The following is an 11440-nucleotide window of genomic DNA, read 5'->3' on the forward strand; positions in this document are numbered from 1 at the left end:
AGGAAAAGTAAAAATCCCAACGAGTCTCCTGCTTTCTATTAAAAATAAATTCGACCACCCACTGTGTAATCACTTCCAGCTGACAGAAGTGGCACTCTTCTATCAAGATTTGCCCGTTCCTTCTCATTTCTTAACCCTGCCCAGATAATTCATATAATAGTCAGTAACCTGACTAAACTAATTTATATCAGAATATCTTTATCATTGTTCATACTTTGAAAATTTTAAGGAGCTGAAATAATACCCAAGTGCAGATGTAGCTCACAGTAAGAATGGAAATACTGACCAAACCAAAGGACCAGACAGCTGGAGGTCCTGTTTCCATTATGTGGTGGGCTACGACTAAAACAAAAATTTTCAGAAACTGTTCCTTCTTCCTGCCTTCTATCACCCATTAGTGTTGGAAGCTTCCTGAGCTGCAAAGTCCATCCGTATCAAAGAGTCTAACAGCTGCAGTGAGTCTGATATCCTTTAAACCCTGTTTAAAGGTTAAACTGGTTTGCTGAGAGCCCTTGCACAACACAAGTTGTCCAACTGCTACCAAAGGCCCTTTCGGTGACACAACTGCTAGGGATGATTCGATAACCAAAAATGTGGCTGGATTCATAATCTGAATTGCATAAATCACGGTAATTCTAATCAGGAGCACAAAATCAGTAAACAAAAATTCTTACTCCTGGTTTACTTGCACTACATTTACATTTGATATTACTAAATGAATGCATGCAAAATGTCTGCTTGATAATAAGAGTTTAGCGTGCTCCACACAGGATTAGGTGGTGGTAAGGGAACTGGCCTTTAATGAGTCAATTAAGATACAGAAGGCAGTCAAGCAATAATGATCTAGCATACTACTCCTTGCTAATTTGCCCTGAGAAACCTGGAAAGGAGAACAGTCTAATAAAGATTACTAACTCATTTAGAGCTAACTGTAGATATGAAGGGTGCTAGCTATTATATATCAATATAAAGCCCTCTCAGTTCTGGCAGAAGAAAGAGCGTCCTTGAGATTTCAAGTTTATAAGGATAATGATGCAGGTTCTGGCAACCTGAATTCCACTTCAGTCTCATTGTATAGTGCTTCCTATTAGCCACTCAGCTGTGAAGACCTAGCATCAGGGAATGGGAAACGCTAGGCTCGGGGACTTAAATGTAATTTGTGCCATCTGAATCTGCTGTGCTCATGCAAGTCCTGCTGCCTACCATAAGCTTTCTGACATCCTACAAGACAGAAAAAGCAAAGTCAACAAAATGGAGAATCAGTCATGGGTGAGGTGTGTGACAAGACAAGACTATCTTGGAATTATGAGATTAAATGGTTGTTAAAGGATCATTTCTCTTGAGGAAAGGATATCAGACATAAAAAGTTTATTTCTGAGAGGAAGAAAGGAAGACAGAATTATCATTAGCAATCTATGTTTGTGATTTGCGGGTTGCTGAAGGCAAAAAGCAATATTTTTAAGGAAAGACATATGATGTGACAATTTTATGATAAAAAACAGAGTGAAGAGAAACAGAACAAATATACACCTTGATTGTTTTCTAAGGCCTATATCTCAGGCTCTGTTTCTGTTCCGATGCTAATAGGTTTAGCGGTCATTGTCGAACAAAGGTCATCGTCATGGTTTCACTTACAGAACAAAAAAAAATAATTGTCAAGCAAAACAAAAGAGAACAGAGGCAGAAAGAAAAGAGGTAGGGCAAGGTTTTACCACTCCCTCAGCTCTGCCTACCTTCAAACGAAAAAGTGTATAAAGTTGAAGTATGGAAAAGAAGCACAACATTTTGCAACTTCTGGCCATGAGGGAGTTTCAGGGCTTCCAGACACTAGTTTGAAACCAGCATCTCAGTTTCTCAGAGAAGGAGCTTCACTAGCTCATGCCAGCTGAGGCGTTGACTCGCTGCATTACTGTTTTCAGTTTGGTAAGTAATTTAAAGATGTGTATTTTATAAGGAAATGTGCATGTCTTACAGCTGTACACCCAAATGGGCAGCATCAGCTTGAAAAAGGATGGTGACAGGCTGAAGCAGCGATTTGCATGTGTGATTGCTTGTTGCATTCCTTGAAACATCTTTTGCCAACAGGATCTTCACATTCCTCCTCACTGTGAGCACAATTTTCTGACCTTAGCTTAGATCCTGCTTCTGCAAAAAAATTAACACTCCATTCCTAGGCAATTCTTAGGTGCCCAGTATTTTACCTTTTCTCACTCCTCCATGGTACTGTTAGATTTTTATACTACTAATCATGTGTGCTTACTATTTATGTTCTTCAAGTATCTGAGGTATGTTCTGTTTTGTCAGTTTGGGACAGGGACTGGGAAAGTAGTGAAGAGGCTTTGCACTTATCTGTAGTGCCTTGAAGTATTTTAAAATTATTAGTTAATACTACAAATAGCGAACTTTCAAAGTGCTGGCAGTTTCAAGCACTCGTACAATAATTAATTGGTGCATAACTACCTCACAAGTGTTCGCTGTAATCAGATATCATTGTACTTTCATGTCTTTTTCTAGTTCTGCGATGCAGAGCTGTTTTATGAGATCAGTCATTTGTTCCATAATATCTGTGCCCCAAATGCAGAGAGAGTAAAAGAAGATGTAATTTCACTAACTGGCAATATGAGATTGATTTTTTGGTAGGTCCTCACATCTATAAATTTTGTGGATATTTTACTACAGAGATTCATAGTTCCAGGCAGGTTTGTGGCATTCCTAGGAAGGCTCAACAGAAGTTTTCCCTTTCAGCTGTTATTCAGTTGCTGCTGCAGAGGGAAGATCTTGTACTGGCTATGTAGGGGATTACTAAATTATTGATCCATAAGGGAAACCAAAGCCAGTAAAAGTTGCCAACTCTGCTCCCCAGTGAGAAAACCTTGAAAAAAAATTTTTTTTTTAAAGGAGTTTTCCAATTTATTTATTCTTTGCTTTTACCCTGTGGTAAACTTTGCATGAATGAAGAACTACTAGTATGGAAAATTCTTAGAGAAAGAATCCAGCTAGTAGGAGCAAGCTTTTGAAAGGGAGATTAAGAAGCCAGCCTAGGGCTAGATTACTAGCTACAGCTGTAGAATCTAAGTCTTAATAAATGGACAGTGGGCCATCAAAAAAAGGAATCTTCTTATATATTGCTTAACATATGATGCAAGAAACACAGTAGCAATAGTTAGTTTGGTGAGGCTCATGTCAAGGAATAGACTGTGATTAACAGGTGAATGCTACAGTCCTGAGAAACAAATCAAACAGCTTCAGGGCAAACCACCAAAGATCTGTTCATGAAAGCAATGGATGCAAGAGATCAGTCTGCATACAGAGCTCCTCATGAGAAACAAAGATTTAAAAAATGTAGAAAATACCTTTTAACTATTTTGATGGAAGAAAAAGGAAAACAAATAAATGGGACCCTGTTGTTAAAAACAGTGTCTGAACACAGGAGACAGTAATCTAATGAATTTCTATGACCCCAGACAAAGACTGCAGATCAAAAAACATTCTAAAACTTACATAGTTAAGAAGTTTTCCATTCCCATATAATTTTGGAGAAAGGAATCCCTAATCAAAGGCTGAAACTTTTGTGGAGTGTAAATTCAGCTTACTAGGGAGATTTATGAGAGGGGCAGCTTTATCTCTATAAAGATGTCTCCTATTGAATTTTTCAGGGACTTCATTAAAGTAGAACAAGTATATCAGGCTAAAGGAAGACAGGAAATAAGACCAAGAAAGAATAACAGAAAATAAACCTTGTAGGTTACTGTGCTGGAAAGAGCAACAGAGCCACAAAAATTCAGGAAGAAAAAAGACTAGCCTTTGGGCTATCTTATAGGGGGTAGCACAAAAATCCAGGTTTGATCCCAAACTGCAGGTAGCCCAAGGATAAATAAGCAGCTGTGTACACTGACTGAAATGCAGAGCTTTATAATAAACAGAAGTGTGTGTCTAGCAGATCTATAGGTTCTCAGCGCACAAACTTTGCTGCCAGCAATTCTACTGACATATTTAAGACTGTACCATAAGCTCAGTGATCAGTTAGATTTTTTAGACGGTTCAGCCAGCTGTAACATCATCTCGGCAATAATGACAAGTGGTAATGTCAGCTTAGAAAAATACGATGATGTGCTGTTGCTATTTATAAATGCCATGGACAAAGAAAGATATCAATAAGAAGCTCATATAAAAAATCTGCTAGAGATTGGGAAAAACTTTTTATTCACAATTTTTCCAATAGATAATTCTGATATCTCAAAACAAAAAATCTTCAAAAACTTTGAGTGTTAGTTACCTTAAAATAACTGGGACTTTCTTTTAGAGATTGTAAACAAGTTAAAAATAAACACATCTTATGTGTTTGACAAGACCTATTTTCCTTCAAACTGCACTGACTGGTGTTAATTGTACTCTTATCCTTTAATTCAATTGTAGTCTTATCCTTTAATTTCTTATTAGCTGCATCTTGTTCCGACATTTCCATAACAGCAGAGGCAAGGGTGATGATTAAGAAATGCTGAGTTACTTTTTTACATCAGATTGGAAACATGATACAGGAGAGGATGAAATTCTTTAGAAGAATGTACTGTGACAAAAGAGACATGACTCTTTCATGTTGTCTTCCATATGGTTTCCAAAACACAAACAAAAAAACATAAGCAAGAAAATTATTCTATTAAGTATACCTTTTTATAATCAGAACATTGATGAAAGTTTTCAGGAATCGTCTTGATTTTGAGAGTGAATTCTGTTGAAAATGAAAATACATAGGAAATGTATCAAAGAGCGTAAGACCTCTCATGCCCAGTTTTCATATTGGACTGATTAGAAAATTATCTTTCCTAGCCTTTTCTTTGCTAAGCAGGGACAAAATGTAAAGCAACACCTCAGTGATCCTGGGTTCTCAACATACACTCAATTTTATTGTGCTTTGATGCCTAAAATTCTTTCCTTGATGTGACTCAATGTAGCTCAGATAAATTGACTGAGATAGGCTGCTTTAAATCAGTCAATAATCCAATGTGAAATTGGTAATTCCAGTTACACAGAGTTATCAAGTGTCAGAATACTTCAGCCATGTTGCCTTACGTCCTGCCATCTGACTTTCTTTAATGTTCCAGCTATTAACCTTGTCTTTGTATTACCTTTCTGAAGCAGAGCCTCAAATAGAGATTCTAGACAATTATTTCCTGCCAGAATCAAAGGGAATAAAGTTCTTTGATTCTTCATAACTATCACCCACTTTCCTGCATATTATAAAATCATCAGCTTGAATCACACCAAGAGCTGGACGGGAAATTTTTGTTTTATTTCTTTTTAATAGAGAAGACCAACTTCTAAATGATAGAAATTTTATGTAAAAGCATTTTTTATTTCTTGCCTTTTTTTTTTTTTTTAATTTCCATTAGGAATAAATACTTAAATACTTCTTTTTCCAAACTTGAAGTGCTAGCTTCAGTTCAGGATTAACCTGAATCTCCTTCTGTGACTGAAGAGTCTCATCACATCTGTAGATTAGGTGCTTCCTGCTTCTAGTCTGCCTATAATCTATGTTCCCCAGCTGGATTATAACTCTCATGATGCCGTAGCATAGCCATTTGATTGAAGCATGTGAAAAATCCTAAGTGTCAGTGCATTGTGATAGATGAAGTTCTGACACTGAGCACTGCTTATGAAGAAGTAAATTATGAGCTGGTGATGCTACAGCTCCTATGAGACCATGTGGGATGGTAGATAATCCAACTTAATGTCAAACTGACTCATAATAAAATATTTGGGTATTTCTGAATCAGAGTTTTTCTGAACTTTCTGATGAGCAAAAACCTCAATATTATGACATTGATTTGGAATGAAAAGATGCATTTCCATGGATTAGAAATTCTCACAGTATTTTGGCAGTATAATGTGATAATCTAAGGGCTACAAAATCCTACTGAAAGGGCAGCCTGACTCACAGATTCTTAGATCATTTTATTCCCTCCTTCTCCACCATCCCAATAAATCATTTCTGTGTTGTCTTCGCCCTACTACTCAGGTGATGAATTTTGCAGATGTCAGGAGTCATGCCTTTCTTTCTTTCCTTCTCCGCCCATGCCAAAAAACATTTGGTTGGTACACCTTGAAAGCAATGTGACCATTGTTGAAACACTGTTAAGGGAAATTACCAGTCTGCATGGAGACTATTGTATTTTTGCCATTTGAAAGATATGAAGGACCAAACTTCATTCAAAACTGCTACTTTCCTTTTGCTTCCTAACCAATAACTCATAATGGGAAATTGGGCCTCTGTGGTAATTCCCAACTGGAATGATAAATCAGCTGCTGTAGTAGAAAAAATTTAGTACAGCATAATCACAGGGAAAGGGTCCAAAAAAGGTCTGAGGAGCCTTGCTGCAGGATAATGACTGTCAAATAGTGATAACTATTGCTGTCAACAAATGACATTACCAACTCCTGTTTAATGAAAAGTAACATGAACTAGAACAGTGCACTGCAGAGATTAAAATGCTTAAAACTTGCATCAGAAAATGCACAGTCTACAGTTCTGTTTTTGCATCCAGACTGCAATTTGCAGTTTTGACTGCCACTCAGGCCTTAAAATTAAAAGGATAAAGGTTTCTGACAATGGTGGTTTTCTATGATTTGGGTTAAGAAAGGGAAAAAATGAACCTGCCATTGTGGTTTCACTCCAAAGTTTCAGGCATCAAATAAATGAAATGATATTTTCTTATGGAATTTGGAGCAGGTTTTTTTCCTTATGTCCTTTAAAATATCAGAAATTAGTTGATTCCATCATCTTGCATATGTAATACTTTAGAGTTCCTGAGAGTATTGTGTATTTTTAAAAGCTTTTATCCAGATTCTATACAGAAAATGCTTATTTGTCAGCTGCTCTTGGCCCTCCCCTCCCACCCTCCCCCAAAGATTTGTAATTGTGGCCAATTTTAATTAAATTTGACAGACAGGTAAAGGTCTGGAAGATATTAATTTCCTATACATGTTATGAAATAGAAAGCCAAGAAGAAACTGAACCAGAGTAGTTCTCCACTGAAGGAAAGGTTGAAGCCAAAGATGAATTATATTAAAGACACCAAAGAATCTACATGGGAGAAGGAAGTAGGAATTAACTGCAGGAAAAACTTTTACCAAAATTCACATTTTCAATAAATGTTGGCTCATTCAAGAACAGGGCACAGAGTCCTGGGAAGCCAGGTGCCGTAACTTCCACCTTACTTAGATCTACTCATTCTGCCTTTAGGTAGGTCCATCACATGGAAAGAACTAGGGAGTAGACTCTGCTCAGGAAAACTCAGACTCGGACTTCCAGGACAGAACTAGAAACTCAATGTACAAAGTTATCCTAGTTTCTTTTCCACTGTGTTGCAAAGCTGAGCAGAGAGGCAGGAAGCATTTCCCAGTGTCACTGGCCATCCAGTGACTTGATATTACCTGGGGAAGCAGCAAGGGAAAGAGGAATGAGTCATCGCAGCAATAACACCACTCTGTAAAGGGTCCTCATGATGATAAAAAATTTTCTCATGCTCGTCATTTTAAAAGACTGATTAAGCTCAGTGACTTTTAACCTCTTCTGGGTAACTCTTTCACTTTAATTTTTACTGTAAAGAGGGAAGTGAAGGTCTGTTTGGCACCAGCTGGTTTCTTTTATGCCAGCCGCCTGAGAGGATGATGGTTGCTCAGCAACTAGAGTCTCAGGTGCTCCCTGTGGCTGCACCAGCCTCCCAGAGTTAAGAGTTTTTGAGGCTCAACATAAAAGCATCAACATGAAAGTGAAAAGCCTTCAAGGTTTTTTATCCCATCTATCTTCTCTTATCTATTGTCTTTATGCACCACACATCTTTATGGAATTGAGCTGTGGGTATATCATTTCTCTATCAAGCACCACAAATGCAAATAGAGATGAAATTAAAGTCCTCCTCCAGAAAATGCAACTATCTGCGCATCTTAGCCACAAAGAGTGAGAGAGCGTATCCTTTTTCTGACAAAAATATATGAATTCCTGTACATCATATTCTTCTGGTGTCCCATCTGTGTATTCCCATATGGAAAGAAAGGTGCATTAAGCTTTCCTCTCTGGTATTCTATATAAAACAATTAGGACACTGTCTAGTAAGAAGCTCATTTTAGGGAGGGTTGAGAACATGCACCATCTCAGTGAATAGGTGTTTGGTTCTGCTTCAGCATTTTCCCCCAGGAAGGTGAAACAGAAAAAATGATTTCATCTTCTCATTTAGCTCCATTAAAAGGAAAGTCTTGGAAATTGAAATTCTCAATCAATAGAATTTGATTTTTTTTCTTAGTTTTCAACTATTCTCACATTTTTCCCCTGTGGAATTAAACTGGGGCACACAGCACATTTTTCTTATTTTTTTTTCCCACTTCAGGTTTACATTAAGGTAGCAATAGAGCTCCGACTTTGTTTACAGTCTGGACAGGCAATATTTTACCACCTTCTTTATCACTTTCTTCTGATTTCTTCTCCTTCTTGGCATTATTTAGAAACCCATAATTCCTTCCCTTTTATAACCCCATAGTTCCTTCCCTTTATGCAAGACAAGAGGAGAAAAGATATTTGCAGAGTCTGCCAATTCTTTACTCTTGCCAACTATATCCTGACACATAGAGACTTAACTCTATGCTTATTTACAGTCAGAAAACTCTATCCATATGGTCAGACAGCTTGTCCCCTTTCAAGTACCTAAAACTCTGAGGTATATGATGCAGCTTTATGAGTGACTTTCCTGTCTAGTATTCTTTTACATGTTAATGCCTTGAAGGGAAATGCAAAGTCCTGCATCTGTGGAGTAATAACCCCACGCACCAGTGTATGCTGGGGGCCAACCATCTGGAAAGCAGCTTGGCAGAAAAGGACCTGGTGTTCCTAGTGGACAACTTGACCATGCCCTTGTGGCTAAGGCCAACGGTGGGCAGAATTAGGCAGAGCATTGCCAGTAGGTAGAGGGAGGTGATCCTTCTCCTCTACTCTAGCACTGATAAGCCCACATCTGGAGTTGTGGGTCTAGTTCCGGATGCCCCAGTACAAGAGAGAAAGGGACATACCAGAGCGAGTCCAGTGAAGGACCACAAAGAAGATTAAAGGATCAGAGCATCTCTCATAATAGGAGAGGCTGAGAGAGCTGGACTGTTTAGCCTGGAGAAGAAAAGGCTCAGGGGGAGATATTTATTAATGTGTATAAATACCTAATGGGTGGGCATATAAAAAAGACAGGACAGACTCTTCTCAGTGGTGCCCAGTGATGGGACAAAAGGCAATGGGCACAAGCTGAAATACAAGAAATTTTATTTAAACATAAGCAAAAACTTTTTTACTGAGATTCTGAGTGTGACTGGCACTCAAAGAGCACCACTCTTTTCTCTTTTCCAGATTTTTTGACCACGCAAAGAAAGCACAAAAGAACAAGCATGTCTATTGCATGGGCTTTCTTCTTAGGGAAAGACCTCAGTAGTACAACCAGGAACATGGCTGATGTGAATGATGCAAAGGATAAGATACCCTTCAAAGAAGTTTGTGATGGAAAGCAACTATTCTCCAAACATGAACAGTGGACATGAACACTGTTTAGCATACTTTCTTGTGTACCTGAATATTGTGCTTGTGTGCTAAATTCTTTTCCTCTGTTCAGTTTAGCTATGCTGGAACATGCTCTCAGGATGTGCTACCACTATGTTTTAAACCAGCCATAATAGGGATGCCAGGGTCCTACCTTCTCCCCCCAGTCATGTGGTTCCCGCTTCCCCCTCCTGTGCCACTTGTGCTTGGGGAGCTGTGTAGAAAACTGACTATATAGCTGATTTGACTCCACAATATATACATATATAAATATAGCCTGAGTTCCTAGCCAGATCTGTTCCCTGATCTGGCTGCTTGGTTTCATAAATGCCAGTGTAAGGGTGGGGGAAACAACAGGGTCAGGGGAATTAGGGGTGCTGCAACTCACTGACTTAAATTGGCTAGAACTGCCCTCAAATACAATGCCCTAATGCTTTAAAGTCAAGTTCAGTTGTATGTCAGTCTGAACAATAAGATTTTGCCACTGGTAAAGATTGAGCAGACAGGGAAGCTGACACATGATGTAAAAGCCAGTCATAGTATTTCTTAGAAACTGTCATTGTAGACTCAGTACAGAGAATGAAATAGGTCTCTCATTTCTTCAGCTGCCTCTGAGCTTTCTGCATCCAGCTGACCTTGACCTTGTCTATGTATAGAAACAAGCTCTAATGCAACACAATATACAATTTTATTACTATTTTGTCAAATACATTACTCACAATATGTTTTTTTGCATTGTTTGACTAGTACTAACAGGTAGCCAGGAAATAAGTTAGCTCTCAAAGGCATCAGCAGTGCCCTCACTTGTAAATCTTCTAGCTACTTCTTTATTTTGTCTTCTGTACCTTCACAAAACAAAGCCCTGCCTACTCTGCAGCAAGCTGGACTTGAATTTTACTGCAGGACCCTCGTTTTTTGCAGAATACATGTTCTGAATTCTGTGACACAAGAAGTTCCTGTTGCACAGGTTGGCAAATGTAAACAAAGGTTTTATTACCATGAAGAGAAAGAATACAATCTCTCACATCCATTTTGTTATGAACTCTGCTAAATTGTCCCGGCCCCTGCTCTGTGGTGAATAAAATGAATTCTGTTCTGCTACTGACAGAAGCATCACTGATGGGAGCAAAGTCATGATTTCCTATTCTTATTTCTTAAGAATTCATGAGGATCTTTTGATGTCTAATAAGAGGTGAACTTCACTGCAGTGGAGACACAAATGGGAGATGTGTCCTCTACATGGCTTCTCCCCCCCCCCCCCCCCATCATGTCAAAAGTGAATATCTTTAAGCTTTTACATTTATATCAAGTTTGGTAGAACCCGGCTTCTGACTTCTAATACTTTCAAAGATAGACATGTAGATCAACGCAAATATATAGGTATAAACACACAGACAAGATCCCATAGGCCTCTTTACATCAGAAAACCAATCTAAAAATGGATGTGTCTTGGTTCGAAGGAAAAGCCACTCTTAGAGGCTGATCCTTAGGACTAGTATAATCCTAATAGCAATGTAATGAATAGCAGGATAACTTTGACAGGAAGGAACTGATAGTACCTGCCTAAAGAGGAGAAATCTGAGGATGGGCTAGTCCAAGTTTCAAAGCATGTTCTGAGATAAAGGCAAATGAGAAGCATATGAAAGTATAATACCACTCATTTTCTGGTAGATTTTCACAGCAAAAGCAAAATATAGCGAGAGAGAGTCTGTTGAGGTTGGCTCTCTTTCTTTTTTCCTGAGAAGAAAGTTAAAATGCTACTTTCTCTATTTACAGTCTTCTCAGACCACTTCAGATTTGCTGTATATGTGTATGTGTGTGTGTTGGGGTGGAGGGAAGGGGCACATGCCTGCATGCTGATATATGCAT

The sequence above is a fragment of the Apteryx mantelli genome, chromosome 3, assembly GCF_036417845.1.
Source record: "Apteryx mantelli isolate bAptMan1 chromosome 3, bAptMan1.hap1, whole genome shotgun sequence".
NCBI classification, from domain to species: domain Eukaryota; kingdom Metazoa; phylum Chordata; class Aves; order Apterygiformes; family Apterygidae; genus Apteryx; species Apteryx mantelli.